Here is a 27,826-nt window from a genome sequence, read left to right as displayed (position 1 = left end):
AAGATAGCATTGCATCACATTACATGGCAATGCAATGCACAGTTGCTGAAGTTGAACCAAAATGAGCTTGTAATCTGGCTTCTGCAACCTTGAACATGAAAAATCCAATGAGGAGAAGAAAAGCAAAGCCAAAGAGTCCATCCCAAAATCCGACAAACAAGCAAAATGAACAAAAAACATTGAATTCAATTCTTTCTGATTTTAGAAACTGCATTAAAGAAGGGGTGCACCGGTCCTGGAGATACTGCAATACCAGGTCAATGCGTGGAGTGGACAGAGCAAGCTCTTTTTCCATCTCCCTGTTCTAAAAATCCATTTAATATATGGTCCCCAGATAGTGGACGTATCAGATATTAAACTGATAAGAACAGATACTACACTTGATCTTAGCCAAAAGGCCGAGAAGCGATAACCAGAATTGGTTTCAAACTACGGAGCCACCCAAGGATCCTGAAAAGTCCATTTGTGGAGATGAGCTCCTGGACTCCCGTTAAGAAGACATGTTGTCAACCTCTAGATCCCTTACATGCCTGCACTTTTCGGCTTGCTGCTGCTGCAATCCACGCGTTTTAGATCTGCATAACTCCACCTCTTTAAACACAGCACCTTCACCCCCTGCTGTTCCCACCCGCCTCAACACCGTTGGAAGGGAGGAGAACCAATTAAGGCGGGGGGTGGGGTGGAACGAGCAGCTGTCTACCCTTAGCAGGAGGGCTCCTGATTACATACCTCTCCTGCTGCTGCTGCTGGCTGTCCAGCAGCAGACTGAAGGTGGCTGCTGCTGTGCACAGGTATATAAAGGCTCAGAGCCTATTATGACACGCGCAGCCAGCGTTCCATTGCCACATTCCATCTACTGCAGGCAGGATACCTGGCTGGCTGAATGTCGCTGAGAAGCTCACAGAGACCGCCATAAGCAACAGTTTAACAGAATGCCACAGACTAATCAACCAAACTTTTTGGGTTGGGTTCTCTTTTATAGTCTGCAGGCATTAAATGAAAGAAGTCAGTGTTCCAGCAGAGGGAGACAACGTTTCAGAAAAGGCATTGTAGCAAACCAAAAAAGAAATTTTAAGCGCAGCAGAGTAACCAGCGCACATACCTGTTAGCTCAGGTGAGTTTAAAAGGCTGCTGTTGATAACAAGGGCATTTGCTAAATAGATGGTGTGTGTGCAACAATATACTGAAAGGTCAATTATATTGTGCAGCTTATCTCACCACCTGTAGTTATTTAGGTGAAAGCTCCAAAATGCTTGCCTAATATGTCTGTTTATCCAAAAGGAAGTAAAAAGGGAGAGCTAGAAAGATAGCATTGCATCACATTACATGGCAATGCAATGCACAGTTGCTGAAGTTGAACCAAAATGAGCTTGTAATCTGGCTTCTGCAACTTTGAACATGAAAAATCCAATGAGGAGAAGAAAAGCAAAGCCAAAGAGTCCATCCCAAAATCCGACAAACAAGCAAAATGAACAAAAAACATTGAATTCAATTCTTTCTGATTTTAGAAACTGCATTAAAGAAGGGGTGCACCGGTCCTGGAGATACTGCAATACCAGGTCAATGCGTGGAGTGGACAGAGCAAGCTCTTTTTCCATCTCCCTGTTCTAAAAATCCATTTAATATATGGTCCCCAGATAGGGGACGTATCAGATATTAAACTGATAAGAACAGATACTACACTTGATCTTAGCCAAAAGGCCGAGAAGCGATAACCAGAATTGGTTTCAAACTACGGAGCCACCCAAGGATCCTGAAAAGTCCATTTGTGGAGATGAGCTCCTGGACTCCCGTTAAGAAGACATGTTGTCAACCTCTAGATCCCTTACATGCCTGCACTTTTCGGCTTGCTGCTGCTGCAATCCACGCGTTTTAGATCTGCATAACTCCACCTCTTTAAACACAGCACCTTCACCCCCTGCTGTTCCCACCCGCCTCAACACCGTTGGAAGGGAGGAGAACCAATTAAGGCGGGGGGTGGGGTGGAACGAGCAGCTGTCTACCCTTAGCAGGAGGGCTCCTGATTACATACCTCTCCTGCTGCTGCTGCTGCTGGCTGTCCAGCAGCAGACTGAAGGTGGCTGCTGCTGTGCACAGGTATATAAAGGCTCAGAGCCTATTATGACACGCGCAGCCAGCGTTCCATTGCCACATTCCATCTACTGCAGGCAGGATACCTGGCTGGCTGAATGTCGCTGAGAAGCTCACAGAGACCGCCATAAGCAACAGTTTAACAGAATGCCACAGACTAATCAACCAAACTTTTTGGGTTGGGTTCTCTTTTATAGTCTGCAGGCATTAAATGAAAGAAGTCAGTGTTCCAGCAGAAGGAGACAACGTTTCAGAAAAGGCATTGTAGCAAACCAAAAAAGAAATTTTAAGCGCAGCAGAGTAACCAGCGCACATACCTGTTAGCTCAGGTGAGTTTAAAAGGCTGCTGTTGATAACAAGGGCATTTGCTAAATAGATGGTGTGTGTGCAACAATATACTGAAAGGTCAATTATATTGTGCAGCTTATCTCACCACCTGTAGTTATTTAGGTGAAAGCTCCAAAATGCTTGCCTAATATGTCTGTTTATCCAAAAGGAAGTAAAAAGGGAGAGCTAGAAAGATAGCATTGCATCACATTACATGGCAATGCAATGCACAGTTGCTGAAGTTGAACCAAAATGAGCTTGTAATCTGGCTTCTGCAACTTTGAACATGAAAAATCCAATGAGGAGAAGAAAAGCAAAGCCAAAGAGTCCATCCCAAAATCCGACAAACAAGCAAAATGAACAAAAAACATTGAATTCAATTCTTTCTGATTTTAGAAACTGCATTAAAGAAGGGGTGCACCGGTCCTGGAGATACTGCAATACCAGGTCAATGCGTGGAGTGGACAGAGCAAGCTCTTTTTCCATCTCCCTGTTCTAAAAATCCATTTAATATATGGTCCCCAGATAGGGGACGTATCAGATATTAAACTGATAAGAACAGATACTACACTTGATCTTAGCCAAAAGGCCGAGAAGCGATAACCAGAATTGGTTTCAAACTACGGAGCCACCCAAGGATCCTGAAAAGTCCATTTGTGGAGATGAGCTCCTGGACTCCCGTTAAGAAGACATGTTGTCAACCTCTAGATCCCTTACATGCCTGCACTTTTCGGCTTGCTGCTGCTGCAATCCACGCGTTTTAGATCTGCATAACTCCACCTCTTTAAACACAGCACCTTCACCCCCTGCTGTTCCCACCCGCCTCAACACCGTTGGAAGGGAGGAGAACCAATTAAGGCGGGGGGTGGGGTGGAACGAGCAGCTGTCTACCCTTAGCAGGAGGGCTCCTGATTACATACCTCTCCTGCTGCTGCTGCTGCTGGCTGTCCAGCAGCAGACTGAAGGTGGCTGCTGCTGTGCACAGGTATATAAAGGCTCAGAGCCTATTATGACACGCGCAGCCAGCGTTCCATTGCCACATTCCATCTACTGCAGGCAGGATACCTGGCTGGCTGAATGTCGCTGAGAAGCTCACAGAGACCGCCATAAGCAACAGTTTAACAGAATGCCACAGACTAATCAACCAAACTTTTTGGGTTGGGTTCTCTTTTATAGTCTGCAGGCATTAAATGAAAGAAGTCAGTGTTCCAGCAGAAGGAGACAACGTTTCAGAAAAGGCATTGTAGCAAACCAAAAAAGAAATTTTAAGCGCAGCAGAGTAACCAGCGCACATACCTGTTAGCTCAGGTGAGTTTAAAAGGCTGCTGTTGATAACAAGGGCATTTGCTAAATAGATGGTGTGTGTGCAACAATATACTGAAAGGTCAATTATATTGTGCAGCTTATCTCACCACCTGTAGTTATTTAGGTGAAAGCTCCAAAATGCTTGCCTAATATGTCTGTTTATCCAAAAGGAAGTAAAAAGGGAGAGCTAGAAAGATAGCATTGCATCACATTACATGGCAATGCAATGCACAGTTGCTGAAGTTGAACCAAAATGAGCTTGTAATCTGGCTTCTGCAACTTTGAACATGAAAAATCCAATGAGGAGAAGAAAAGCAAAGCCAAAGAGTCCATCCCAAAATCCGACAAACAAGCAAAATGAACAAAAAACATTGAATTCAATTCTTTCTGATTTTAGAAACTGCATTAAAGAAGGGGTGCACCGGTCCTGGAGATACTGCAATACCAGGTCAATGCGTGGAGTGGACAGAGCAAGCTCTTTTTCCATCTCCCTGTTCTAAAAATCCATTTAATATATGGTCCCCAGATAGGGGACGTATCAGATATTAAACTGATAAGAACACATACTACACTTGATCTTAGCCAAAAGGCCGAGAAGCGATAACCAGAATTGGTTTCAAACTACGGAGCCACCCAAGGATCCTGAAAAGTCCATTTGTGGAGATGAGCTCCTGGACTCCCGTTAAGAAGACATGTTGTCAACCTCTAGATCCCTTACATGCCTGCACTTTTCGGCTTGCTGCTGCTGCAATCCACGCGTTTTAGATCTGCATAACTCCACCTCTTTAAACACAGCACCTTCACCCCCTGCTGTTCCCACCCGCCTCAACACCGTTGGAAGGGAGGAGAACCAATTAAGGCGGGGGGTGGGGTGGAACGAGCAGCTGTCTACCCTTAGCAGGAGGGCTCCTGATTACATACCTCTCCTGCTGCTGCTGCTGCTGGCTGTCCAGCAGCAGACTGAAGGTGGCTGCTGCTGTGCACAGGTATATAAAGGCTCAGAGCCTATTATGACACGCGCAGCCAGCGTTCCATTGCCACATTCCATCTACTGCAGGCAGGATACCTGGCTGGCTGAATGTCGCTGAGAAGCTCACAGAGACCGCCATAAGCAACAGTTTAACAGAATGCCACAGACTAATCAACCAAACTTTTTGGGTTGGGTTCTCTTTTATAGTCTGCAGGCATTAAATGAAAGAAGTCAGTGTTCCAGCAGAAGGAGACAACGTTTCAGAAAAGGCATTGTAGCAAACCAAAAAAGAAATTTTAAGCGCAGCAGAGTAACCAGCGCACATACCTGTTAGCTCAGGTGAGTTTAAAAGGCTGCTGTTGATAACAAGGGCATTTGCTAAATAGATGGTGTGTGTGCAACAATATACTGAAAGGTCAATTATATTGTGCAGCTTATCTCACCACCTGTAGTTATTTAGGTGAAAGCTCCAAAATGCTTGCCTAATATGTCTGTTTATCCAAAAGGAAGTAAAAAGGGAGAGCTAGAAAGATAGCATTGCATCACATTACATGGCAATGCAATGTACAGTTGCTGAAGTTGAACCAAAATGAGCTTGTAATCTGGCTTCTGCAACTTTGAACATGAAAAATCCAATGAGGAGAAGAAAAGCAAAGCCAAAGAGTCCATCCCAAAATCCGACAAACAAGCAAAATGAACAAAAAACATTGAATTCAATTCTTTCTGATTTTAGAAACTGCATTAAAGAAGGGGTGCACCGGTCCTGGAGATACTGCAATACCAGGTCAATGCGTGGAGTGGACAGAGCAAGCTCTTTTTCCATCTCCCTGTTCTAAAAATCCATTTAATATATGGTCCCCAGATAGGGGACGTATCAGATATTAAACTGATAAGAACAGATACTACACTTGATCTTAGCCAAAAGGCCGAGAAGCGATAACCAGAATTGGTTTCAAACTACGGAGCCACCCAAGGATCCTGAAAAGTCCATTTGTGGAGATGAGCTCCTGGACTCCCGTTAAGAAGACATGTTGTCAACCTCTAGATCCCTTACATGCCTGCACTTTTCGGCTTGCTGCTGCTGCAATCCACGCGTTTTAGATCTGCATAACTCCACCTCTTTAAACACAGCACCTTCACCCCCTGCTGTTCCCACCCGCCTCAACACCGTTGGAAGGGAGGAGAACCAATTAAGGCGGGGGGTGGGGTGGAACGAGCAGCTGTCTACCCTTAGCAGGAGGGCTCCTGATTACATACCTCTCCTGCTGCTGCTGCTGCTGGCTGTCCAGCAGCAGACTGAAGGTGGCTGCTGCTGTGCACAGGTATATAAAGGCTCAGAGCCTATTATGACACGCGCAGCCAGCGTTCCATTGCCACATTCCATCTACTGCAGGCAGGATACCTGGCTGGCTGAATGTCGCTGAGAAGCTCACAGAGACCGCCATAAGCAACAGTTTAACAGAATGCCACAGACTAATCAACCAAACTTTTTGGGTTGGGTTCTCTTTTATAGTCTGCAGGCATTAAATGAAAGAAGTCAGTGTTCCAGCAGAAGGAGACAACGTTTCAGAAAAGGCATTGTAGCAAACCAAAAAAGAAATTTTAAGCGCAGCAGAGTAACCAGCGCACATACCTGTTAGCTCAGGTGAGTTTAAAAGGCTGCTGTTGATAACAAGGGCATTTGCTAAATAGATGGTGTGTGTGCAACAATATACTGAAAGGTCAATTATATTGTGCAGCTTATCTCACCACCTGTAGTTATTTAGGTGAAAGCTCCAAAATGCTTGCCTAATATGTCTGTTTATCCAAAAGGAAGTAAAAAGGGAGAGCTAGAAAGATAGCATTGCATCACATTACATGGCAATGCAATGCACAGTTGCTGAAGTTGAACCAAAATGAGCTTGTAATCTGGCTTCTGCAACTTTGAACATGAAAAATCCAATGAGGAGAAGAAAAGCAAAGCCAAAGAGTCCATCCCAAAATCCGACAAACAAGCAAAATGAACAAAAAACATTGAATTCAATTCTTTCTGATTTTAGAAACTGCATTAAAGAAGGGGTGCACCGGTCCTGGAGATACTGCAATACCAGGTCAATGCGTGGAGTGGACAGAGCAAGCTCTTTTTCCATCTCCCTGTTCTAAAAATCCATTTAATATATGGTCCCCAGATAGGGGACGTATCAGATATTAAACTGATAAGAACAGATACTACACTTGATCTTAGCCAAAAGGCCGAGAAGCGATAACCAGAATTGGTTTCAAACTACGGAGCCACCCAAGGATCCTGAAAAGTCCATTTGTGGAGATGAGCTCCTGGACTCCCGTTAAGAAGACATGTTGTCAACCTCTAGATCCCTTACATGCCTGCACTTTTCGGCTTGCTGCTGCTGCAATCCACGCGTTTTAGATCTGCATAACTCCACCTCTTTAAACACAGCACCTTCACCCCCTGCTGTTCCCACCCGCCTCAACACCGTTGGAAGGGAGGAGAACCAATTAAGGCGGGGGGTGGGGTGGAACGAGCAGCTGTCTACCCTTAGCAGGAGGGCTCCTGATTACATACCTCTCCTGCTGCTGCTGGCTGTCCAGCAGCAGACTGAAGGTGGCTGCTGCTGTGCACAGGTATATAAAGGCTCAGAGCCTATTATGACACGCGCAGCCAGCGTTCCATTGCCACATTCCATCTACTGCAGGCAGGATACCTGGCTGGCTGAATGTCGCTGAGAAGCTCACAGAGACCGCCATAAGCAACAGTTTAACAGAATGCCACAGACTAATCAACCAAACTTTTTGGGTTGGGTTCTCTTTTATAGTCTGCAGGCATTAAATTAAAGAAGTCAGTGTTCCAGCAGAAGGAGACAACGTTTCAGAAAAGGCATTGTAGCAAACCAAAAAAGAAATTTTAAGCGCAGCAGAGTAACCAGCGCACATACCTGTTAGCTCAGGTGAGTTTAAAAGGCTGCTGTTGATAACAAGGGCATTTGCTAAATAGATGGTGTGTGTGCAACAATATACTGAAAGGTCAATTATATTGTGCAGCTTATCTCACCACCTGTAGTTATTTAGGTGAAAGCTCCAAAATGCTTGCCTAATATGTCTGTTTATCCAAAAGGAAGTAAAAAGGGAGAGCTAGAAAGATAGCATTGCATCACATTACATGGCAATGCAATGCACAGTTGCTGAAGTTGAACCAAAATGAGCTTGTAATCTGGCTTCTGCAACTTTGAACATGAAAAATCCAATGAGGAGAAGAAAAGCAAAGCCAAAGAGTCCATCCCAAAATCCGACAAACAAGCAAAATGAACAAAAAACATTGAATTCAATTCTTTCTGATTTTAGAAACTGCATTAAAGAAGGGGTGCACCGGTCCTGGAGATACTGCAATACCAGGTCAATGCGTGGAGTGGACAGAGCAAGCTCTTTTTCCATCTCCCTGTTCTAAAAATCCATTTAATATATGGTCCCCAGATAGGGGACGTATCAGATATTAAACTGATAAGAACAGATACTACACTTGATCTTAGCCAAAAGGCCGAGAAGCGATAACCAGAATTGGTTTCAAACTACGGAGCCACCCAAGGATCCTGAAAAGTCCATTTGTGGAGATGAGCTCCTGGACTCCCGTTAAGAAGACATGTTGTCAACCTCTAGATCCCTTACATGCCTGCACTTTTCGGCTTGCTGCTGCTGCAATCCACGCGTTTTAGATCTGCATAACTCCACCTCTTTAAACACAGCACCTTCACCCCCTGCTGTTCCCACCCGCCTCAACACCGTTGGAAGGGAGGAGAACCAATTAAGGCGGGGGGTGGGGTGGAACGAGCAGCTGTCTACCCTTAGCAGGAGGGCTCCTGATTACATACCTCTCCTGCTGCTGCTGCTGCTGGCTGTCCAGCAGCAGACTGAAGGTGGCTGCTGCTGTGCACAGGTATATAAAGGCTCAGAGCCTATTATGACACGCGCAGCCAGCGTTCCATTGCCACATTCCATCTACTGCAGGCAGGATACCTGGCTGGCTGAATGTCGCTGAGAAGCTCACAGAGACCGCCATAAGCAACAGTTTAACAGAATGCCACAGACTAATCAACCAAACTTTTTGGGTTGGGTTCTCTTTTATAGTCTGCAGGCATTAAATGAAAGAAGTCAGTGTTCCAGCAGAAGGAGACAACGTTTCAGAAAAGGCATTGTAGCAAACCAAAAAAGAAATTTTAAGCGCAGCAGAGTAACCAGCGCACATACCTGTTAGCTCAGGTGAGTTTAAAAGGCTGCTGTTGATAACAAGGGCATTTGCTAAATAGATGGTGTGTGTGCAACAATATACTGAAAGGTCAATTATATTGTGCAGCTTATCTCACCACCTGTAGTTATTTAGGTGAAAGCTCCAAAATGCTTGCCTAATATGTCTGTTTATCCAAAAGGAAGTAAAAAGGGAGAGCTAGAAAGATAGCATTGCATCACATTACATGTCAATGCAATGCACAGTTGCTGAAGTTGAACCAAAATGAGCTTGTAATCTGGCTTCTGCAACTTTGAACATGAAAAATCCAATGAGGAGAAGAAAAGCAAAGCCAAAGAGTCCATCCCAAAATCCGACAAACAAGCAAAATGAACAAAAAACATTGAATTCAATTCTTTCTGATTTTAGAAACTGCATTAAAGAAGGGGTGCACCGGTCCTGGAGATACTGCAATACCAGGTCAATGCGTGGAGTGGACAGAGCAAGCTCTTTTTCCATCTCCTTGTTCTAAAAATCCATTTAATATATGGTCCCCAGATAGGGGACGTATCAGATATTAAACTGATAAGAACAGATACTACACTTGATCTTAGCCAAAAGGCCGAGAAGCGATAACCAGAATTGGTTTCAAACTACGGAGCCACCCAAGGATCCTGAAAAGTCCATTTGTGGAGATGAGCTCCTGGACTCCCGTTAAGAAGACATGTTGTCAACCTCTAGATCCCTTACATGCCTGCACTTTTCGGCTTGCTGCTGCTGCAATCCACGCGTTTTAGATCTGCATAACTCCACCTCTTTAAACACAGCACCTTCACCCCCTGCTGTTCCCACCCGCCTCAACACCGTTGGAAGGGAGGAGAACCAATTAAGGCGGGGGGTGGGGTGGAACGAGCAGCTGTCTACCCTTAGCAGGAGGGCTCCTGATTACATACCTCTCCTGCTGCTGCTGCTGCTGGCTGTCCAGCAGCAGACTGAAGGTGGCTGCTGCTGTGCACAGGTATATAAAGGCTCAGAGCCTATTATGACACGCGCAGCCAGCGTTCCATTGCCACATTCCATCTACTGCAGGCAGGATACCTGGCTGGCTGAATGTCGCTGAGAAGCTCACAGAGACCGCCATAAGCAACAGTTTAACAGAATGCCACAGACTAATCAACCAAACTTTTTGGGTTGGGTTCTCTTTTATAGTCTGCAGGCATTAAATTAAAGAAGTCAGTGTTCCAGCAGAAGGAGACAACGTTTCAGAAAAGGCATTGTAGCAAACCAAAAAAGAAATTTTAAGCGCAGCAGAGTAACCAGCGCACATACCTGTTAGCTCAGGTGAGTTTAAAAGGCTGCTGTTGATAACAAGGGCATTTGCTAAATAGATGGTGTGTGTGCAACAATATACTGAAAGGTCAATTATATTGTGCAGCTTATCTCACCACCTGTAGTTATTTAGGTGAAAGCTCCAAAATGCTTGCCTAATATGTCTGTTTATCCAAAAGGAAGTAAAAAGGGAGAGCTAGAAAGATAGCATTGCATCACATTACATGGCAATGCAATGCACAGTTGCTGAAGTTGAACCAAAATGAGCTTGTAATCTGGCTTCTGCAACTTTGAACATGAAAAATCCAATGAGGAGAAGAAAAGCAAAGCCAAAGAGTCCATCCCAAAATCCGACAAACAAGCAAAATGAACAAAAAACATTGAATTCAATTCTTTCTGATTTTAGAAACTGCATTAAAGAAGGGGTGCACCGGTCCTGGAGATACTGCAATACCAGGTCAATGCGTGGAGTGGACAGAGCAAGCTCTTTTTCCATCTCCCTGTTCTAAAAATCCATTTAATATATGGTCCCCAGATAGGGGACGTATCAGATATTAAACTGATAAGAACAGATACTACACTTGATCTTAGCCAAAAGGCCGAGAAGCGATAACCAGAATTGGTTTCAAACTACGGAGCCACCCAAGGATCCTGAAAAGTCCATTTGTGGAGATGAGCTCCTGGACTCCCGTTAAGAAGACATGTTGTCAACCTCTAGATCCCTTACATGCCTGCACTTTTCGGCTTGCTGCTGCTGCAATCCACGCGTTTTAGATCTGCATAACTCCACCTCTTTAAACACAGCACCTTCACCCCCTGCTGTTCCCACCCGCCTCAACACCGTTGGAAGGGAGGAGAACCAATTAAGGCGGGGGGTGGGGTGGAACGAGCAGCTGTCTACCCTTAGCAGGAGGGCTCCTGATTACATACCTCTCCTGCTGCTGCTGCTGCTGGCTGTCCAGCAGCAGACTGAAGGTGGCTGCTGCTGTGCACAGGTATATAAAGGCTCAGAGCCTATTATGACACGCGCAGCCAGCGTTCCATTGCCACATTCCATCTACTGCAGGCAGGATACCTGGCTGGCTGAATGTCGCTGAGAAGCTCACAGAGACCGCCATAAGCAACAGTTTAACAAAATGCCACAGACTAATCAACCAAACTTTTTGGGTTGGGTTCTCTTTTATAGTCTGCAGGCATTAAATGAAAGAAGTCAGTGTTCCAGCAGAAGGAGACAACGTTTCAGAAAAGGCATTGTAGCAAACCAAAAAAGAAATTTTAAGCGCAGCAGAGTAACCAGCGCACATACCTGTTAGCTCAGGTGAGTTTAAAAGGCTGCTGTTGATAACAAGGGCATTTGCTAAATAGATGGTGTGTGTGCAACAATATACTGAAAGGTCAATTATATTGTGCAGCTTATCTCACCACCTGTAGTTATTTAGGTGAAAGCTCCAAAATGCTTGCCTAATATGTCTGTTTATCCAAAAGGAAGTAAAAAGGGAGAGCTAGAAAGATAGCATTGCATCACATTACATGGCAATGCAATGCACAGTTGCTGAAGTTGAACCAAAATGAGCTTGTAATCTGGCTTCTGCAACTTTGAACATGAAAAATCCAATGAGGAGAAGAAAAGCAAAGCCAAAGAGTCCATCCCAAAATCCGACAAACAAGCAAAATGAACAAAAAACATTGAATTCAATTCTTTCTGATTTTAGAAACTGCATTAAAGAAGGGGTGCACCCGTCCTGGAGATACTGCAATACCAGGTCAATGCGTGGAGTGGACAGAGCAAGCTCTTTTTCCATCTCCCTGTTCTAAAAATCCATTTAATATATGGTCCCCAGATAGGGGACGTATCAGATATTAAACTGATAAGAACAGATACTACACTTGATCTTAGCCAAAAGGCCGAGAAGCGATAACCAGAATTGGTTTCAAACTACGGAGCCACCCAAGGATCCTGAAAAGTCCATTTGTGGAGATGAGCTCCTGGACTCCCGTTAAGAAGACATGTTGTCAACCTCTAGATCCCTTACATGCCTGCACTTTTCGGCTTGCTGCTGCTGCAATCCACGCGTTTTAGATCTGCATAACTCCACCTCTTTAAACACAGCACCTTCACCCCCTGCTGTTCCCACCCGCCTCAACACCGTTGGAAGGGAGGAGAACCAATTAAGGCGGGGGGTGGGGTGGAACGAGCAGCTGTCTACCCTTAGCAGGAGGGCTCCTGATTACATACCTCTCCTGCTGCTGCTGCTGCTGGCTGTCCAGCAGCAGACTGAAGGTGGCTGCTGCTGTGCACAGGTATATAAAGGCTCAGAGCCTATTATGACACGCGCAGCCAGCGTTCCATTGCCACATTCCATCTACTGCAGGCAGGATACCTGGCTGGCTGAATGTCGCTGAGAAGCTCACAGAGACCGCCATAAGCAACAGTTTAACAGAATGCCACAGACTAATCAACCAAACTTTTTGGGTTGGGTTCTCTTTTATAGTCTGCAGGCATTAAATGAAAGAAGTCAGTGTTCCAGCAGAAGGAGACAACGTTTCAGAAAAGGCATTGTAGCAAACCAAAAAAGAAATTTTAAGCGCAGCAGAGTAACCAGCGCACATACCTGTAAGCTCAGGTGAGTTTAAAAGGCTGCTGTTGATAACAAGGGCATTTGCTAAATAGATGGTGTGTGTGCAACAATATACTGAAAGGTCAATTATATTGTGCAGCTTATCTCACCACCTGTAGTTATTTAGGTGAAAGCTCCAAAATGCTTGCCTAATATGTCTGTTTATCCAAAAGGAAGTAAAAAGGGAGAGCTAGAAAGATAGCATTGCATCACATTACATGGCAATGCAATGCACAGTTGCTGAAGTTGAACCAAAATGAGCTTGTAATCTGGCTTCTGCAACTTTGAACATGAAAAATCCAATGAGGAGAAGAAAAGCAAAGCCAAAGAGTCCATCCCAAAATCCGACAAACAAGCAAAATGAACAAAAAACATTGAATTCAATTCTTTCTGATTTTAGAAACTGCATTAAAGAAGGGGTGCACCGGTCCTGGAGATACTGCAATACCAGGTCAATGCGTGGAGTGGACAGAGCAAGCTCTTTTTCCATCTCCCTGTTCTAAAAATCCATTTAATATATGGTCCCCAGATAGGGGACGTATCAGATATTAAACTGATAAGAACAGATACTACACTTGATCTTAGCCAAAAGGCCGAGAAGCGATAACCAGAATTGGTTTCAAACTATGGAGCCACCCAAGGATCCTGAAAAGTCCATTTGTGGAGATGAGCTCCTGGACTCCCGTTAAGAAGACATGTTGTCAACCTCTAGATCCCTTACATGCCTGCACTTTTCGGCTTGCTGCTGCTGCAATCCACGCGTTTTAGATCTGCATAACTCCACCTCTTTAAACACAGCACCTTCACCCCCTGCTGTTCCCACCCGCCTCAACACCGTTGGAAGGGAGGAGAACCAATTAAGGCGGGGGGTGGGGTGGAACGAGCAGCTGTCTACCCTTAGCAGGAGGGCTCCTGATTACATACCTCTCCTGCTGCTGCTGCTGCTGGCTGTCCAGCAGCAGACTGAAGGTGGCTGCTGCTGTGCACAGGTATATAAAGGCTCAGAGCCTATTATGACACGCGCAGCCAGCGTTCCATTGCCACATTCCATCTACTGCAGGCAGGATACCTGGCTGGCTGAATGTCGCTGAGAAGCTCACAGAGACCGCCATAAGCAACAGTTTAACAGAATGCCACAGACTAATCAACCAAACTTTTTGGGTTGGGTTCTCTTTTATAGTCTGCAGGCATTAAATGAAAGAAGTCAGTGTTCCAGCAGAAGGAGACAACGTTTCAGAAAAGGCATTGTAGCAAACCAAAAAAGAAATTTTAAGCGCAGCAGAGTAACCAGCGCACATACCTGTTAGCTCAGGTGAGTTTAAAAGGCTGCTGTTGATAACAAGGGCATTTGCTAAATAGATGGTGTGTGTGCAACAATATACTGAAAGGTCAATTATATTGTGCAGCTTATCTCACCACCTGTAGTTATTTAGGTGAAAGCTCCAAAATGCTTGCCTAATATGTCTGTTTATCCAAAAGGAAGTAAAAAGGGAGAGCTAGAAAGATAGCATTGCATCACATTACATGGCAATGCAATGCACAGTTGCTGAAGTTGAACCAAAATGAGCTTGTAATCTGGCTTCTGCAACTTTGAACATGAAAAATCCAATGAGGAGAAGAAAAGCAAAGCCAAAGAGTCCATCCCAAAATCCGACAAACAAGCAAAATGAACAAAAAACATTGAATTCAATTCTTTCTGATTTTAGAAACTGCATTAAAGAAGGGGTGCACCGGTCCTGGAGATACTGCAATACCAGGTCAATGCGTGGAGTGGACAGAGCAAGCTCTTTTTCCATCTCCCTGTTCTAAAAATCCATTTAATATATGGTCCCCAGATAGGGGACGTATCAGATATTAAACTGATAAGAACAGATACTACACTTGATCTTAGCCAAAAGGCCGAGAAGCGATAACCAGAATTGGTTTCAAACTACGGAGCCACCCAAGGATCCTGAAAAGTCCATTTGTGGAGATGAGCTCCTGGACTCCCGTTAAGAAGACATGTTGTCAACCTCTAGATCCCTTACATGCCTGCACTTTTCGGCTTGCTGCTGCTGCAATCCACGCGTTTTAGATCTGCATAACTCCACCTCTTTAAACACAGCACCTTCACCCCCTGCTGTTCCCACCCGCCTCAACACCGTTGGAAGGGAGGAGAACCAATTAAGGCGGGGGGTGGGGTGGAACGAGCAGCTGTCTACCCTTAGCAGGAGGGCTCCTGATTACATACCTCTCCTGCTGCTGCTGCTGCTGGCTGTCCAGCAGCAGACTGAAGGTGGCTGCTGCTGTGCACAGGTATATAAAGGCTCAGAGCCTATTATGACACGCGCAGCCAGCGTTCCATTGCCACATTCCATCTACTGCAGGCAGGATACCTGGCTGGCTGAATGTCGCTGAGAAGCTCACAGAGACCGCCATAAGCAACAGTTTAACAGAATGCCACAGACTAATCAACCAAACTTTTTGGGTTGGGTTCTCTTTTATAGTCTGCAGGCATTAAATGAAAGAAGTCAGTGTTCCAGCAGAAGGAGACAACGTTTCAGAAAAGGCATTGTAGCAAACCAAAAAAGAAATTTTAAGCGCAGCAGAGTAACCAGCGCACATACCTGTTAGCTCAGGTGAGTTTAAAAGGCTGCTGTTGATAACAAGGGCATTTGCTAAATAGATGGTGTGTGTGCAACAATATACTGAAAGGTCAATTATATTGTGCAGCTTATCTCACCACCTGTAGTTATTTAGGTGAAAGCTCCAAAATGCTTGCCTAATATGTCTGTTTATCCAAAAGGAAGTAAAAAGGGAGAGCTAGAAAGATAGCATTGCATCACATTACATGGCAATGCAATGCACAGTTGCTGAAGTTGAACCAAAATGAGCTTGTAATCTGGCTTCTGCAACTTTGAACATGAAAAATCCAATGAGGAGAAGAAAAGCAAAGCCAAAGAGTCCATCCCAAAATCCGACAAACAAGCAAAATGAACAAAAAACATTGAATTCAATTCTTTCTGATTTTAGAAACTGCATTAAAGAAGGGGTGCACCGGTCCAGGAGATACTGCAATACCAGGTCAATGCGTGGAGTGGACAGAGCAAGCTCTTTTTCCATCTCCCTGTTCTAAAAATCCATTTAATATATGGTCCCCAGATAGGGGACGTATCAGATATTAAACTGATAAGAACAGATACTACACTTGATCTTAGCCAAAAGGCCGAGAAGCGATAACCAGAATTGGTTTCAAACTACGGAGCCACCCAAGGATCCTGAAAAGTCCATTTGTGGAGATGAGCTCCTGGACTCCCGTTAAGAAGACATGTTGTCAACCTCTAGATCCCTTACATGCCTGCACTTTTCGGCTTGCTGCTGCTGCAATCCACGCGTTTTAGATCTGCATAACTCCACCTCTTTAAACACAGCACCTTCACCCCCTGCTGTTCCCACCCGCCTCAACACCGTTGGAAGGGAGGAGAACCAATTAAGGCGGGGGGTGGGGTGGAACGAGCAGCTGTCTACCCTTAGCAGGAGGGCTCCTGATTACATACCTCTCCTGCTGCTGCTGCTGCTGGCTGTCCAGCAGCAGACTGAAGGTGGCTGCTGCTGTGCACAGGTATATAAAGGCTCAGAGCCTATTATGACACGCGCAGCCAGCGTTCCATTGCCACATTCCATCTACTGCAGGCAGGATACCTGGCTGGCTGAATGTCGCTGAGAAGCTCACAGAGACCGCCATAAGCAACAGTTTAACAGAATGCCACAGACTAATCAACCAAACTTTTTGGGTTGGGTTCTCTTTTATAGTCTGCAGGCATTAAATGAAAGAAGTCAGTGTTCCAGCAGAAGGAGACAACGTTTCAGAAAAGGCATTGTAGCAAACCAAAAAAGAAATTTTAAGCGCAGCAGAGTAACCAGCGCACATACCTGTTAGCTCAGGTGAGTTTAAAAGGCTGCTGTTGATAACAAGGGCATTTGCTAAATAGATGGTGTGTGTGCAACAATATACTGAAAGGTCAATTATATTGTGCAGCTTATCTCACCACCTGTAGTTATTTAGGTGAAAGCTCCAAAATGCTTGCCTAATATGTCTGTTTATCCAAAAGGAAGTAAAAAGGGAGAGCTAGAAAGATAGCATTGCATCACATTACATGGCAATGCAATGCACAGTTGCTGAAGTTGAACCAAAATGAGCTTGTAATCTGGCTTCTGCAACTTTGAACATGAAAAATCCAATGAGGAGAAGAAAAGCAAAGCCAAAGAGTCCATCCCAAAATCCGACAAACAAGCAAAATGAACAAAAAACATTGAATTCAATTCTTTCTGATTTTAGAAACTGCATTAAAGAAGGGGTGCACCGGTCCTGGAGATACTGCAATACCAGGTCAATGCGTGGAGTGGACAGAGCAAGCTCTTTTTCCATCTCCCTGTTCTAAAAATCCATTTAATATATGGTCCCCAGATAGGGGACGTATCAGATATTAAACTGATAAGAACAGATACTACACTTGATCTTAGCCAAAAGGCCGAGAAGCGATAACCAGAATTGGTTTCAAACTACGGAGCCACCCAAGGATCCTGAAAAGTCCATTTGTGGAGATGAGCTCCTGGACTCCCGTTAAGAAGACATGTTGTCAACCTCTAGATCCCTTACATGCCTGCACTTTTCGGCTTGCTGCTGCTGCAATCCACGCGTTTTAGATCTGCATAACTCCACCTCTTTAAACACAGCACCTTCACCCCCTGCTGTTCCCACCCGCCTCAACACCGTTGGAAGGGAGGAGAACCAATTAAGGCGGGGGGTGGGGTGGAACGAGCAGCTGTCTACCCTTAGCAGGAGGGCTCCTGATTACATACCTCTCCTGCTGCTGCTGCTGCTGGCTGTCCAGCAGCAGACTGAAGGTGGCTGCTGCTGTGCACAGGTATATAAAGGCTCAGAGCCTATTATGACACGCGCAGCCAGCGTTCCATTGCCACATTCCATCTACTGCAGGCAGGATACCTGGCTGGCTGAATGTCGCTGAGAAGCTCACAGAGACCGCCATAAGCAACAGTTTAACAGAATGCCACAGACTAATCAACCAAACTTTTTGGGTTGGGTTCTCTTTTATAGTCTGCAGGCATTAAATGAAAGAAGTCAGTGTTCCAGCAGAAGGAGACAACGTTTCAGAAAAGGCATTGTAGCAAACCAAAAAAGAAATTTTAAGCGCAGCAGAGTAACCAGCGCACATACCTGTAAGCTCAGGTGAGTTTAAAAGGCTGCTGTTGATAACAAGGGCATTTGCTAAATAGATGGTGTGTGTGCAACAATATACTGAAAGGTCAATTATATTGTGCAGCTTATCTCACCACCTGTAGTTATTTAGGTGAAAGCTCCAAAATGCTTGCCTAATATGTCTGTTTATCCAAAAGGAAGTAAAAAGGGAGAGCTAGAAAGATAGCATTGCATCACATTACATGGCAATGCAATGCACAGTTGCTGAAGTTGAACCAAAATGAGCTTGTAATCTGGCTTCTGCAACTTTGAACATGAAAAATCCAATGAGGAGAAGAAAAGCAAAGCCAAAGAGTCCATCCCAAAATCCGACAAACAAGCAAAATGAACAAAAAACATTGAATTCAATTCTTTCTGATTTTAGAAACTGCATTAAAGAAGGGGTGCACCGGTCCTGGAGATACTGCAATACCAGGTCAATGCGTGGAGTGGACAGAGCAAGCTCTTTTTCCATCTCCCTGTTCTAAAAATCCATTTAATATATGGTCCCCAGATAGGGGACGTATCAGATATTAAACTGATAAGAACAGATACTACACTTGATCTTAGCCAAAAGGCCGAGAAGCGATAACCAGAATTGGTTTCAAACTATGGAGCCACCCAAGGATCCTGAAAAGTCCATTTGTGGAGATGAGCTCCTGGACTCCCGTTAAGAAGACATGTTGTCAACCTCTAGATCCCTTACATGCCTGCACTTTTCGGCTTGCTGCTGCTGCAATCCACGCGTTTTAGATCTGCATAACTCCACCTCTTTAAACACAGCACCTTCACCCCCTGCTGTTCCCACCCGCCTCAACACCGTTGGAAGGGAGGAGAACCAATTAAGGCGGGGGGTGGGGTGGAACGAGCAGCTGTCTACCCTTAGCAGGAGGGCTCCTGATTACATACCTCTCCTGCTGCTGCTGCTGGCTGTCCAGCAGCAGACTGAAGGTGGCTGCTGCTGTGCACAGGTATATAAAGGCTCAGAGCCTATTATGACACGCGCAGCCAGCGTTCCATTGCCACATTCCATCTACTGCAGGCAGGATACCTGGCTGGCTGAATGTCGCTGAGAAGCTCACAGAGACCGCCATAAGCAACAGTTTAACAGAATGCCACAGACTAATCAACCAAACTTTTTGGGTTGGGTTCTCTTTTATAGTCTGCAGGCATTAAATGAAAGAAGTCAGTGTTCCAGCAGAAGGAGACAACGTTTCAGAAAAGGCATTGTAGCAAACCAAAAAAGAAATTTTAAGCGCAGCAGAGTAACCAGCGCACATACCTGTTAGCTCAGGTGAGTTTAAAAGGCTGCTGTTGATAACAAGGGCATTTGCTAAATAGATGGTGTGTGTGCAACAATATACTGAAAGGTCAATTATATTGTGCAGCTTATCTCACCACCTGTAGTTATTTAGGTGAAAGCTCCAAAATGCTTGCCTAATATGTCTGTTTATCCAAAAGGAAGTAAAAAGGGAGAGCTAGAAAGATAGCATTGCATCACATTACATGGCAATGCAATGCACAGTTGCTGAAGTTGAACCAAAATGAGCTTGTAATCTGGCTTCTGCAACTTTGAACATGAAAAATCCAATGAGGAGAAGAAAAGCAAAGCCAAAGAGTCCATCCCAAAATCCGACAAACAAGCAAAATGAACAAAAAACATTGAATTCAATTCTTTCTGATTTTAGAAACTGCATTAAAGAAGGGGTGCACCGGTCCAGGAGATACTGCAATACCAGGTCAATGCGTGGAGTGGACAGAGCAAGCTCTTTTTCCATCTCCCTGTTCTAAAAATCCATTTAATATATGGTCCCCAGATAGGGGACGTATCAGATATTAAACTGATAAGAACAGATACTACACTTGATCTTAGCCAAAAGGCCGAGAAGCGATAACCAGAATTGGTTTCAAACTACGGAGCCACCCAAGGATCCTGAAAAGTCCATTTGTGGAGATGAGCTCCTGGACTCCCGTTAAGAAGACATGTTGTCAACCTCTAGATCCCTTACATGCCTGCACTTTTCGGCTTGCTGCTGCTGCAATCCACGCGTTTTAGATCTGCATAACTCCACCTCTTTAAACACAGCACCTTCACCCCCTGCTGTTCCCACCCGCCTCAACACCGTTGGAAGGGAGGAGAACCAATTAAGGCGGGGGGTGGGGTGGAACGAGCAGCTGTCTACCCTTAGCAGGAGGGCTCCTGATTACATACCTCTCCTGCTGCTGCTGCTGCTGGCTGTCCAGCAGCAGACTGAAGGTGGCTGCTGCTGTGCACAGGTATATAAAGGCTCAGAGCCTATTATGACACGCGCAGCCAGCGTTCCATTGCCACATTCCATCTACTGCAGGCAGGATACCTGGCTGGCTGAATGTCGCTGAGAAGCTCACAGAGACCGCCATAAGCAACAGTTTAACAGAATGCCACAGACTAATCAACCAAACTTTTTGGGTTGGGTTCTCTTTTATAGTCTGCAGGCATTAAATGAAAGAAGTCAGTGTTCCAGCAGAAGGAGACAACGTTTCAGAAAAGGCATTGTAGCAAACCAAAAAAGAAATTTTAAGCGCAGCAGAGTAACCAGCGCACATACCTGTTAGCTCAGGTGAGTTTAAAAGGCTGCTGTTGATAACAAGGGCATTTGCTAAATAGATGGTGTGTGTGCAACAATATACTGAAAGGTCAATTATATTGTGCAGCTTATCTCACCACCTGTAGTTATTTAGGTGAAAGCTCCAAAATGCTTGCCTAATATGTCTGTTTATCCAAAAGGAAGTAAAAAGGGAGAGCTAGAAAGATAGCATTGCATCACATTACATGGCAATGCAATGCACAGTTGCTGAAGTTGAACCAAAATGAGCTTGTAATCTGGCTTCTGCAACTTTGAACATGAAAAATCCAATGAGGAGAAGAAAAGCAAAGCCAAAGAGTCCATCCCAAAATCCGACAAACAAGCAAAATGAACAAAAAACATTGAATTCAATTCTTTCTGATTTTAGAAACTGCATTAAAGAAGGGGTGCATCGGTCCTGGAGATACTGCAATACCAGGTCAATGCGTGGAGTGGACAGAGCAAGCTCTTTTTCCATCTCCCTGTTCTAAAAATCCATTTAATATATGGTCCCCAGATAGGGGACGTATCAGATATTAAACTGATAAGAACAGATACTACACTTGATCTTAGCCAAAAGGCCGAGAAGCGATAACCAGAATTGGTTTCAAACTATGGAGCCACCCAAGGATCCTGAAAAGTCCATTTGTGGAGATGAGCTCCTGGACTCCCGTTAAGAAGACATGTTGTCAACCTCTAGATCCCTTACATGCCTGCACTTTTCGGCTTGCTGCTGCTGCAATCCACGCGTTTTAGATCTGCATAACTCCACCTCTTTAAACACAGCACCTTCACCCCCTGCTGTTCCCACCCGCCTCAACACCGTTGGAAGGGAGGAGAACCAATTAAGGCGGGGGGTGGGGTGGAACGAGCAGCTGTCTACCCTTAGCAGGAGGGCTCCTGATTACATACCTCTCCTGCTGCTGCTGCTGCTGGCTGTCCAGCAGCAGACTGAAGGTGGCTGCTGCTGTGCACAGGTATATAAAGGCTCAGAGCCTATTATGACACGCGCAGCCAGCGTTCCATTGCCACATTCCATCTACTGCAGGCAGGATACCTGGCTGGCTGAATGTCGCTGAGAAGCTCACAGAGACCGCCATAAGCAACAGTTTAACAGAATGCCACAGACTAATCAACCAAACTTTTTGGGTTGGGTTCTCTTTTATAGTCTGCAGGCATTAAATGAAAGAAGTCAGTGTTCCAGCAGAAGGAGACAACGTTTCAGAAAAGGCATTGTAGCAAACCAAAAAAGAAATTTTAAGCGCAGCAGAGTAACCAGCGCACATACCTGTTAGCTCAGGTGAGTTTAAAAGGCTGCTGTTGATAACAAGGGCATTTGCTAAATAGATGGTGTGTGTGCAACAATATACTGAAAGGTCAATTATATTGTGCAGCTTATCTCACCACCTGTAGTTATTTAGGTGAAAGCTCCAAAATGCTTGCCTAATATGTCTGTTTATCCAAAAGGAAGTAAAAAGGGAGAGCTAGAAAGATAGCATTGCATCACATTACATGGCAATGCAATGCACAGTTGCTGAAGTTGAACCAAAATGAGCTTGTAATCTGGCTTCTGCAACTTTGAACATGAAAAATCCAATGAGGAGAAGAAAAGCAAAGCCAAAGAGTCCATCCCAAAATCCGACAAACAAGCAAAATGAACAAAAAACATTGAATTCAATTCTTTCTGATTTTAGAAACTGCATTAAAGAAGGGGTGCACCGGTCCTGGAGATACTGCAATACCAGGTCAATGCGTGGAGTGGACAGAGCAAGCTCTTTTTCCATCTCCCTGTTCTAAAAATCCATTTAATATATGGTCCCCAGATAGGGGACGTATCAGATATTAAACTGATAAGAACAGATACTACACTTGATCTTAGCCAAAAGGCCGAGAAGCGATAACCAGAATTGGTTTCAAACTACGGAGCCACCCAAGGATCCTGAAAAGTCCATTTGTGGAGATGAGCTCCTGGACTCCCGTTAAGAAGACATGTTGTCAACCTCTAGATCCCTTACATGCCTGCACTTTTCGGCTTGCTGCTGCTGCAATCCACGCGTTTTAGATCTGCATAACTCCACCTCTTTAAACACAGCACCTTCACCCCCTGCTGTTCCCACCCGCCTCAACACCGTTGGAAGGGAGGAGAACCAATTAAGGCGGGGGGTGGGGTGGAACGAGCAGCTGTCTACCCTTAGCAGGAGGGCTCCTGATTACATACCTCTCCTGCTGCTGCTGCTGCTGGCTGTCCAGCAGCAGACTGAAGGTGGCTGCTGCTGTGCACAGGTATATAAAGGCTCAGAGCCTATTATGACACGCGCAGCCAGCGTTCCATTGCCACATTCCATCTACTGCAGGCAGGATACCTGGCTGGCTGAATGTCGCTGAGAAGCTCACAGAGACCGCCATAAGCAACAGTTTAACAGAATGCCACAGACTAATCAACCAAACTTTTTGGGTTGGGTTCTCTTTTATAGTCTGCAGGCATTAAATGAAAGAAGTCAGTGTTCCAGCAGAAGGAGACAACGTTTCAGAAAAGGCATTGTAGCAAACCAAAAAAGAAATTTTAAGCGCAGCAGAGTAACCAGCGCACATACCTGTTAGCTCAGGTGAGTTTAAAAGGCTGCTGTTGATAACAAGGGCATTTGCTAAATAGATGGTGTGTGTGCAACAATATACTGAAAGGTCAATTATATTGTGCAGCTTATCTCACCACCTGTAGTTATTTAGGTGAAAGCTCCAAAATGCTTGCCTAATATGTCTGTTTATCCAAAAGGAAGTAAAAAGGGAGAGCTAGAAAGATAGCATTGCATCACATTACATGGCAATGCAATGCACAGTTGCTGAAGTTGAACCAAAATGAGCTTGTAATCTGGCTTCTGCAACTTTGAACATGAAAAATCCAATGAGGAGAAGAAAAGCAAAGCCAAAGAGTCCATCCCAAAATCCGACAAACAAGCAAAATGAACAAAAAACATTGAATTCAATTCTTTCTGATTTTAGAAACTGCATTAAAGAAGGGGTGCACCGGTCCTGGAGATACTGCAATACCAGGTCAATGCGTGGAGTGGACAGAGCAAGCTCTTTTTCCATCTCCCTGTTCTAAAAATCCATTTAATATATGGTCCCCAGATAGGGGACGTATCAGATATTAAACTGATAAGAACAGATACTACACTTGATCTTAGCCAAAAGGCCGAGAAGCGATAACCAGAATTGGTTTCAAACTACGGAGCCACCCAAGGATCCTGAAAAGTCCATTTGTGGAGATGAGCTCCTGGACTCCCGTTAAGAAGACATGTTGTCAACCTCTAGATCCCTTACATGCCTGCACTTTTCGGCTTGCTGCTGCTGCAATCCACGCGTTTTAGATCTGCATAACTCCACCTCTTTAAACACAGCACCTTCACCCCCTGCTGTTCCCACCCGCCTCAACACCGTTGGAAGGGAGGAGAACCAATTAAGGCGGGGGGTGGGGTGGAACGAGCAGCTGTCTACCCTTAGCAGGAGGGCTCCTGATTACATACCTCTCCTGCTGCTGCTGCTGCTGGCTGTCCAGCAGCAGACTGAAGGTGGCTGCTGCTGTGCACAGGTATATAAAGGCTCAGAGCCTATTATGACACGCGCAGCCAGCGTTCCATTGCCACATTCCATCTACTGCAGGCAGGATACCTGGCTGGCTGAATGTCGCTGAGAAGCTCACAGAGACCGCCATAAGCAACAGTTTAACAGAATGCCACAGACTAATCATCCAAACTGTTTGGGTTGGGTTCTCTTTTATAGTCTGCAGGCATTAAATGAAAGAAGTCAGTGTTCCAGCAGAAGGAGACAACGTTTCAGAAAAGGCATTGTAGCAAACCAAAAAAGAAATTTTAAGCGCAGCAGAGTAACCAGCGCACATACCTGTTAGCTCAGGTGAGTTTAAAAGGCTGCTGTTGATAACAAGGGCATTTGCTAAATAGATGGTGTGTGTGCAACAATATACTGAAAGGTCAATTATATTGTGCAGCTTATCTCACCACCTGTAGTTATTTAGGTGAAAGCTCCAAAATGCTTGCCTAATATGTCTGTTTATCCAAAAGGAAGTAAAAAGGGAGAGCTAGAAAGATAGCATTGCATCACATTACATGGCAATGCAATGCACAGTTGCTGAAGTTGAACCAAAATGAGCTTGTAATCTGGCTTCTGCAACTTTGAACATGAAAAATCCAATGAGGAGAAGAAAAGCAAAGCCAAAGAGTCCATCCCAAAATCCGACAAACAAGCAAAATGAACAAAAAACATTGAATTCAATTCTTTCTGATTTTAGAAACTGCATTAAAGAAGGGGTGCACCGGTCCTGGAGATACTGCAATACCAGGTCAATGCGTGGAGTGGACAGAGCAAGCTCTTTTTCCATCTCCCTGTTCTAAAAATCCATTTAATATATGGTCCCCAGATAGGGGACGTATCAGATATTAAACTGATAAGAACAGATACTACACTTGATCTTAGCCAAAAGGCCGAGAAGCGATAACCAGAATTGGTTTCAAACTACGGAGCCACCCAAGGATCCTGAAAAGTCCATTTGTGGAGATGAGCGCCTGGACTCCCGTTAAGAAGACATGTTGTCAACCTCTAGATCCCTTACATGCCTGCACTTTTCGGCTTGCTGCTGCTGCAATCCACGCGTTTTAGATCTGCATAACTCCACCTCTTTAAACACAGCACCTTCACCCCCTGCTGTTCCCACCCGCCTCAACACCGTTGGAAGGGAGGAGAACCAATTAAGGCGGGGGGTGGGGTGGAACGAGCAGCTGTCTACCCTTAGCAGGAGGGCTCCTGATTACATACCTCTCCTGCTGCTGCTGCTGCTGGCTGTCCAGCAGCAGACTGAAGGTGGCTGCTGCTGTGCACAGGTATATAAAGGCTCAGAGCCTATTATGACACGCGCAGCCAGCGTTCCATTGCCACATTCCATCTACTGCAGGCAGGATACCTGGCTGGCTGAATGTCGCTGAGAAGCTCACAGAGACCGCCATAAGCAACAGTTTAACAGAATGCCACAGACTAATCAACCAAACTTTTTGGGTTGGGTTCTCTTTTATAGTCTGCAGGCATTAAATGAAAGAAGTCAGTGTTCCAGCAGAAGGAGACAACGTTTCAGAAAAGGCATTGTAGCAAACCAAAAAAGAAATTTTAAGCGCAGCAGAGTAACCAGCGCACATACCTGTTAGCTCAGGTGAGTTTAAAAGGCTGCTGTTGATAACAAGGGCATTTGCTAAATAGATGGTGTGTGTGCAACAATATACTGAAAGGTCAATTATATTGTGCAGCTTATCTCACCACCTGTAGTTATTTAGGTGAAAGCTCCAAAATGCTTGCCTAATATGTCTGTTTATCCAAAAGGAAGTAAAAAGGGAGAGCTAGAAAGATAGCATTGCATCACATTACATGGCAATGCAATGCACAGTTGCTGAAGTTGAACCAAAATGAGCTTGTAATCTGGCTTCTGCAACTTTGAACATGAAAAATCCAATGAGGAGAAGAAAAGCAAAGCCAAAGAGTCCATCCCAAAATCCGACAAACAAGCAAAATGAACAAAAAACATTGAATTCAATTCTTTCTGATTTTAGAAACTGCATTAAAGAAGGGGTGCACCGGTCCTGGAGATACTGCAATACCAGGTCAATGCGTGGAGTGGACAGAGCAAGCTCTTTTTCCATCTCCCTGTTCTAAAAATCCATTTAATATATGGTCCCCAGATAGGGGACGTATCAGATATTAAACTGATAAGAACAGATACTACACTTGATCTTAGCCAAAAGGCCGAGAAGCGATAACCAGAATTGGTTTCAAACTACGGAGCCACCCAAGGATCCTGAAAAGTCCATTTGTGGAGATGAGCTCCTGGACTCCCGTTAAGAAGACATGTTGTCAACCTCTAGATCCCTTACATGCCTGCACTTTTCGGCTTGCTGCTGCTGCAATCCACGCGTTTTAGATCTGCATAACTCCACCTCTTTAAACACAGCACCTTCACCCCCTGCTGTTCCCACCCGCCTCAACACCGTTGGAAGGGAGGAGAACCAATTAAGGCGGGGGGTGGGGTGGAACGAGCAGCTGTCTACCCTTAGCAGGAGGGCTCCTGATTACATACCTCTCCTGCTGCTGCTGCTGCTGGCTGTCCAGCAGCAGACTGAAGGTGGCTGCTGCTGTGCACAGGTATATAAAGGCTCAGAGCCTATTATGACACGCGCAGCCAGCGTTCCATTGCCACATTCCATCTACTGCAGGCAGGATACCTGGCTGGCTGAATGTCGCTGAGAAGCTCACAGAGACCGCCATAAGCAACAGTTTAACAGAATGCCACAGACTAATCAACCAAACTTTTTGGGTTGGGTTCTCTTTTATAGTCTGCAGGCATTAAATGAAAGAAGTCAGTGTTCCAGCAGAAGGAGACAACGTTTCAGAAAAGGCATTGTAGCAAACCAAAAAAGAAATTTTAAGCGCAGCAGAGTAACCAGCGCACATACCTGTTAGCTCAGGTGAGTTTAAAAGGCTGCTGTTGATAACAAGGGCATTTGCTAAATAGATGGTGTGTGTGCAACAATATACTGAAAGGTCAATTATATTGTGCAGCTTATCTCACCACCTGTAGTTATTTAGGTGAAAGCTCCAAAATGCTTGCCTAATATGTCTGTTTATCCAAAAGGAAGTAAAAAGGGAGAGCTAGAAAGATAGCATTGCATCACATTACATGGCAATGCAATGCACAGTTGCTGAAGTTGAACCAAAATGAGCTTGTAATCTGGCTTCTGCAACTTTGAACATGAAAAATCCAATGAGGAGAAGAAAAGCAAAGCCAAAGAGTCCATCCCAAAATCCGACAAACAAGCAAAATGAACAAAAAATATTGAATTCAATTCTTTCTGATTTTAGAAACTGCATTAAAGAAGGGGTGCACCGGTCCTGGAGATACTGCAATACCAGGTCAATGCGTGGAGTGGACAGAGCAAGCTCTTTTTCCATCTCCCTGTTCTAAAAATCCATTTAATATATGGTCCCCAGATAGGGGACGTATCAGATATTAAACTGATAAGAACAGATACTACACTTGATCTTAGCCAAAAGGCCGAGAAGCGATAA

General features: G+C 44.8%; 22 non-coding genes across 22 annotated transcripts; all 22 read right to left on the bottom strand.

Annotated features, from left to right (window-relative positions):
- Positions 1-219: 219 nt before the first annotated feature.
- Positions 220-410, bottom strand: LOC141202390 (U2 spliceosomal RNA). The gene has a single exon (XR_012273665.1). It is a non-coding gene; the product is annotated as a U2 spliceosomal RNA (small nuclear RNA).
- Positions 411-1,522: 1,112 nt separating this feature from the next.
- Positions 1,523-1,713, bottom strand: LOC141201961 (U2 spliceosomal RNA). Its single transcript, XR_012273249.1, has one exon. It is a non-coding gene; the product is annotated as a U2 spliceosomal RNA (small nuclear RNA).
- A 1,115-nt stretch (positions 1,714-2,828) lies between these two features.
- On the bottom strand, positions 2,829-3,019 carry LOC141201959 (U2 spliceosomal RNA). Its single transcript, XR_012273247.1, has one exon. It is a non-coding gene; the product is annotated as a U2 spliceosomal RNA (small nuclear RNA).
- Positions 3,020-4,134: 1,115 nt separating this feature from the next.
- LOC141202401 (U2 spliceosomal RNA) lies at positions 4,135-4,325 on the bottom strand. Its single transcript, XR_012273675.1, has one exon. It is a non-coding gene; the product is annotated as a U2 spliceosomal RNA (small nuclear RNA).
- A 1,115-nt stretch (positions 4,326-5,440) lies between these two features.
- LOC141201958 (U2 spliceosomal RNA) lies at positions 5,441-5,631 on the bottom strand. Its single transcript, XR_012273246.1, has one exon. It is a non-coding gene; the product is annotated as a U2 spliceosomal RNA (small nuclear RNA).
- Positions 5,632-6,746: 1,115 nt separating this feature from the next.
- On the bottom strand, positions 6,747-6,937 carry LOC141201957 (U2 spliceosomal RNA). The gene has a single exon (XR_012273245.1). It is a non-coding gene; the product is annotated as a U2 spliceosomal RNA (small nuclear RNA).
- A 1,109-nt stretch (positions 6,938-8,046) lies between these two features.
- On the bottom strand, positions 8,047-8,237 carry LOC141201956 (U2 spliceosomal RNA). The gene has a single exon (XR_012273244.1). It is a non-coding gene; the product is annotated as a U2 spliceosomal RNA (small nuclear RNA).
- A 1,115-nt stretch (positions 8,238-9,352) lies between these two features.
- On the bottom strand, positions 9,353-9,543 carry LOC141202905 (U2 spliceosomal RNA). Its single transcript, XR_012274051.1, has one exon. It is a non-coding gene; the product is annotated as a U2 spliceosomal RNA (small nuclear RNA).
- Positions 9,544-10,658: 1,115 nt separating this feature from the next.
- LOC141201955 (U2 spliceosomal RNA) lies at positions 10,659-10,849 on the bottom strand. Its single transcript, XR_012273243.1, has one exon. It is a non-coding gene; the product is annotated as a U2 spliceosomal RNA (small nuclear RNA).
- Positions 10,850-11,964: 1,115 nt separating this feature from the next.
- On the bottom strand, positions 11,965-12,155 carry LOC141202366 (U2 spliceosomal RNA). Its single transcript, XR_012273641.1, has one exon. It is a non-coding gene; the product is annotated as a U2 spliceosomal RNA (small nuclear RNA).
- Positions 12,156-13,270: 1,115 nt separating this feature from the next.
- Positions 13,271-13,461, bottom strand: LOC141201953 (U2 spliceosomal RNA). The gene has a single exon (XR_012273241.1). It is a non-coding gene; the product is annotated as a U2 spliceosomal RNA (small nuclear RNA).
- A 1,115-nt stretch (positions 13,462-14,576) lies between these two features.
- Positions 14,577-14,767, bottom strand: LOC141201952 (U2 spliceosomal RNA). Its single transcript, XR_012273240.1, has one exon. It is a non-coding gene; the product is annotated as a U2 spliceosomal RNA (small nuclear RNA).
- Positions 14,768-15,882: 1,115 nt separating this feature from the next.
- Positions 15,883-16,073, bottom strand: LOC141202268 (U2 spliceosomal RNA). The gene has a single exon (XR_012273547.1). It is a non-coding gene; the product is annotated as a U2 spliceosomal RNA (small nuclear RNA).
- Positions 16,074-17,188: 1,115 nt separating this feature from the next.
- LOC141201951 (U2 spliceosomal RNA) lies at positions 17,189-17,379 on the bottom strand. Its single transcript, XR_012273239.1, has one exon. It is a non-coding gene; the product is annotated as a U2 spliceosomal RNA (small nuclear RNA).
- A 1,115-nt stretch (positions 17,380-18,494) lies between these two features.
- LOC141201950 (U2 spliceosomal RNA) lies at positions 18,495-18,685 on the bottom strand. Its single transcript, XR_012273238.1, has one exon. It is a non-coding gene; the product is annotated as a U2 spliceosomal RNA (small nuclear RNA).
- A 1,112-nt stretch (positions 18,686-19,797) lies between these two features.
- Positions 19,798-19,988, bottom strand: LOC141202267 (U2 spliceosomal RNA). The gene has a single exon (XR_012273545.1). It is a non-coding gene; the product is annotated as a U2 spliceosomal RNA (small nuclear RNA).
- A 1,115-nt stretch (positions 19,989-21,103) lies between these two features.
- Positions 21,104-21,294, bottom strand: LOC141202198 (U2 spliceosomal RNA). Its single transcript, XR_012273480.1, has one exon. It is a non-coding gene; the product is annotated as a U2 spliceosomal RNA (small nuclear RNA).
- A 1,115-nt stretch (positions 21,295-22,409) lies between these two features.
- On the bottom strand, positions 22,410-22,600 carry LOC141201949 (U2 spliceosomal RNA). The gene has a single exon (XR_012273237.1). It is a non-coding gene; the product is annotated as a U2 spliceosomal RNA (small nuclear RNA).
- Positions 22,601-23,715: 1,115 nt separating this feature from the next.
- Positions 23,716-23,906, bottom strand: LOC141201947 (U2 spliceosomal RNA). The gene has a single exon (XR_012273235.1). It is a non-coding gene; the product is annotated as a U2 spliceosomal RNA (small nuclear RNA).
- Positions 23,907-25,021: 1,115 nt separating this feature from the next.
- Positions 25,022-25,212, bottom strand: LOC141201946 (U2 spliceosomal RNA). The gene has a single exon (XR_012273234.1). It is a non-coding gene; the product is annotated as a U2 spliceosomal RNA (small nuclear RNA).
- Positions 25,213-26,327: 1,115 nt separating this feature from the next.
- On the bottom strand, positions 26,328-26,518 carry LOC141201945 (U2 spliceosomal RNA). The gene has a single exon (XR_012273233.1). It is a non-coding gene; the product is annotated as a U2 spliceosomal RNA (small nuclear RNA).
- Positions 26,519-27,633: 1,115 nt separating this feature from the next.
- LOC141201944 (U2 spliceosomal RNA) lies at positions 27,634-27,824 on the bottom strand. Its single transcript, XR_012273232.1, has one exon. It is a non-coding gene; the product is annotated as a U2 spliceosomal RNA (small nuclear RNA).
- Between the last annotated feature and the right edge of the window lie 2 nt (positions 27,825-27,826).

Source organism: Phyllobates terribilis, unplaced genomic scaffold (assembly GCF_046119375.1).
Source record: "Phyllobates terribilis strain yellow unplaced genomic scaffold, ASM4611937v1 Scaffold_123__1_contigs__length_5148117, whole genome shotgun sequence".
Lineage (NCBI taxonomy): Eukaryota > Metazoa > Chordata > Amphibia > Anura > Dendrobatidae > Phyllobates > Phyllobates terribilis.
The sequence above is the reverse complement of the archived record's forward strand: the minus strand, read 5'-3'. Positions and strand labels throughout refer to the sequence as shown.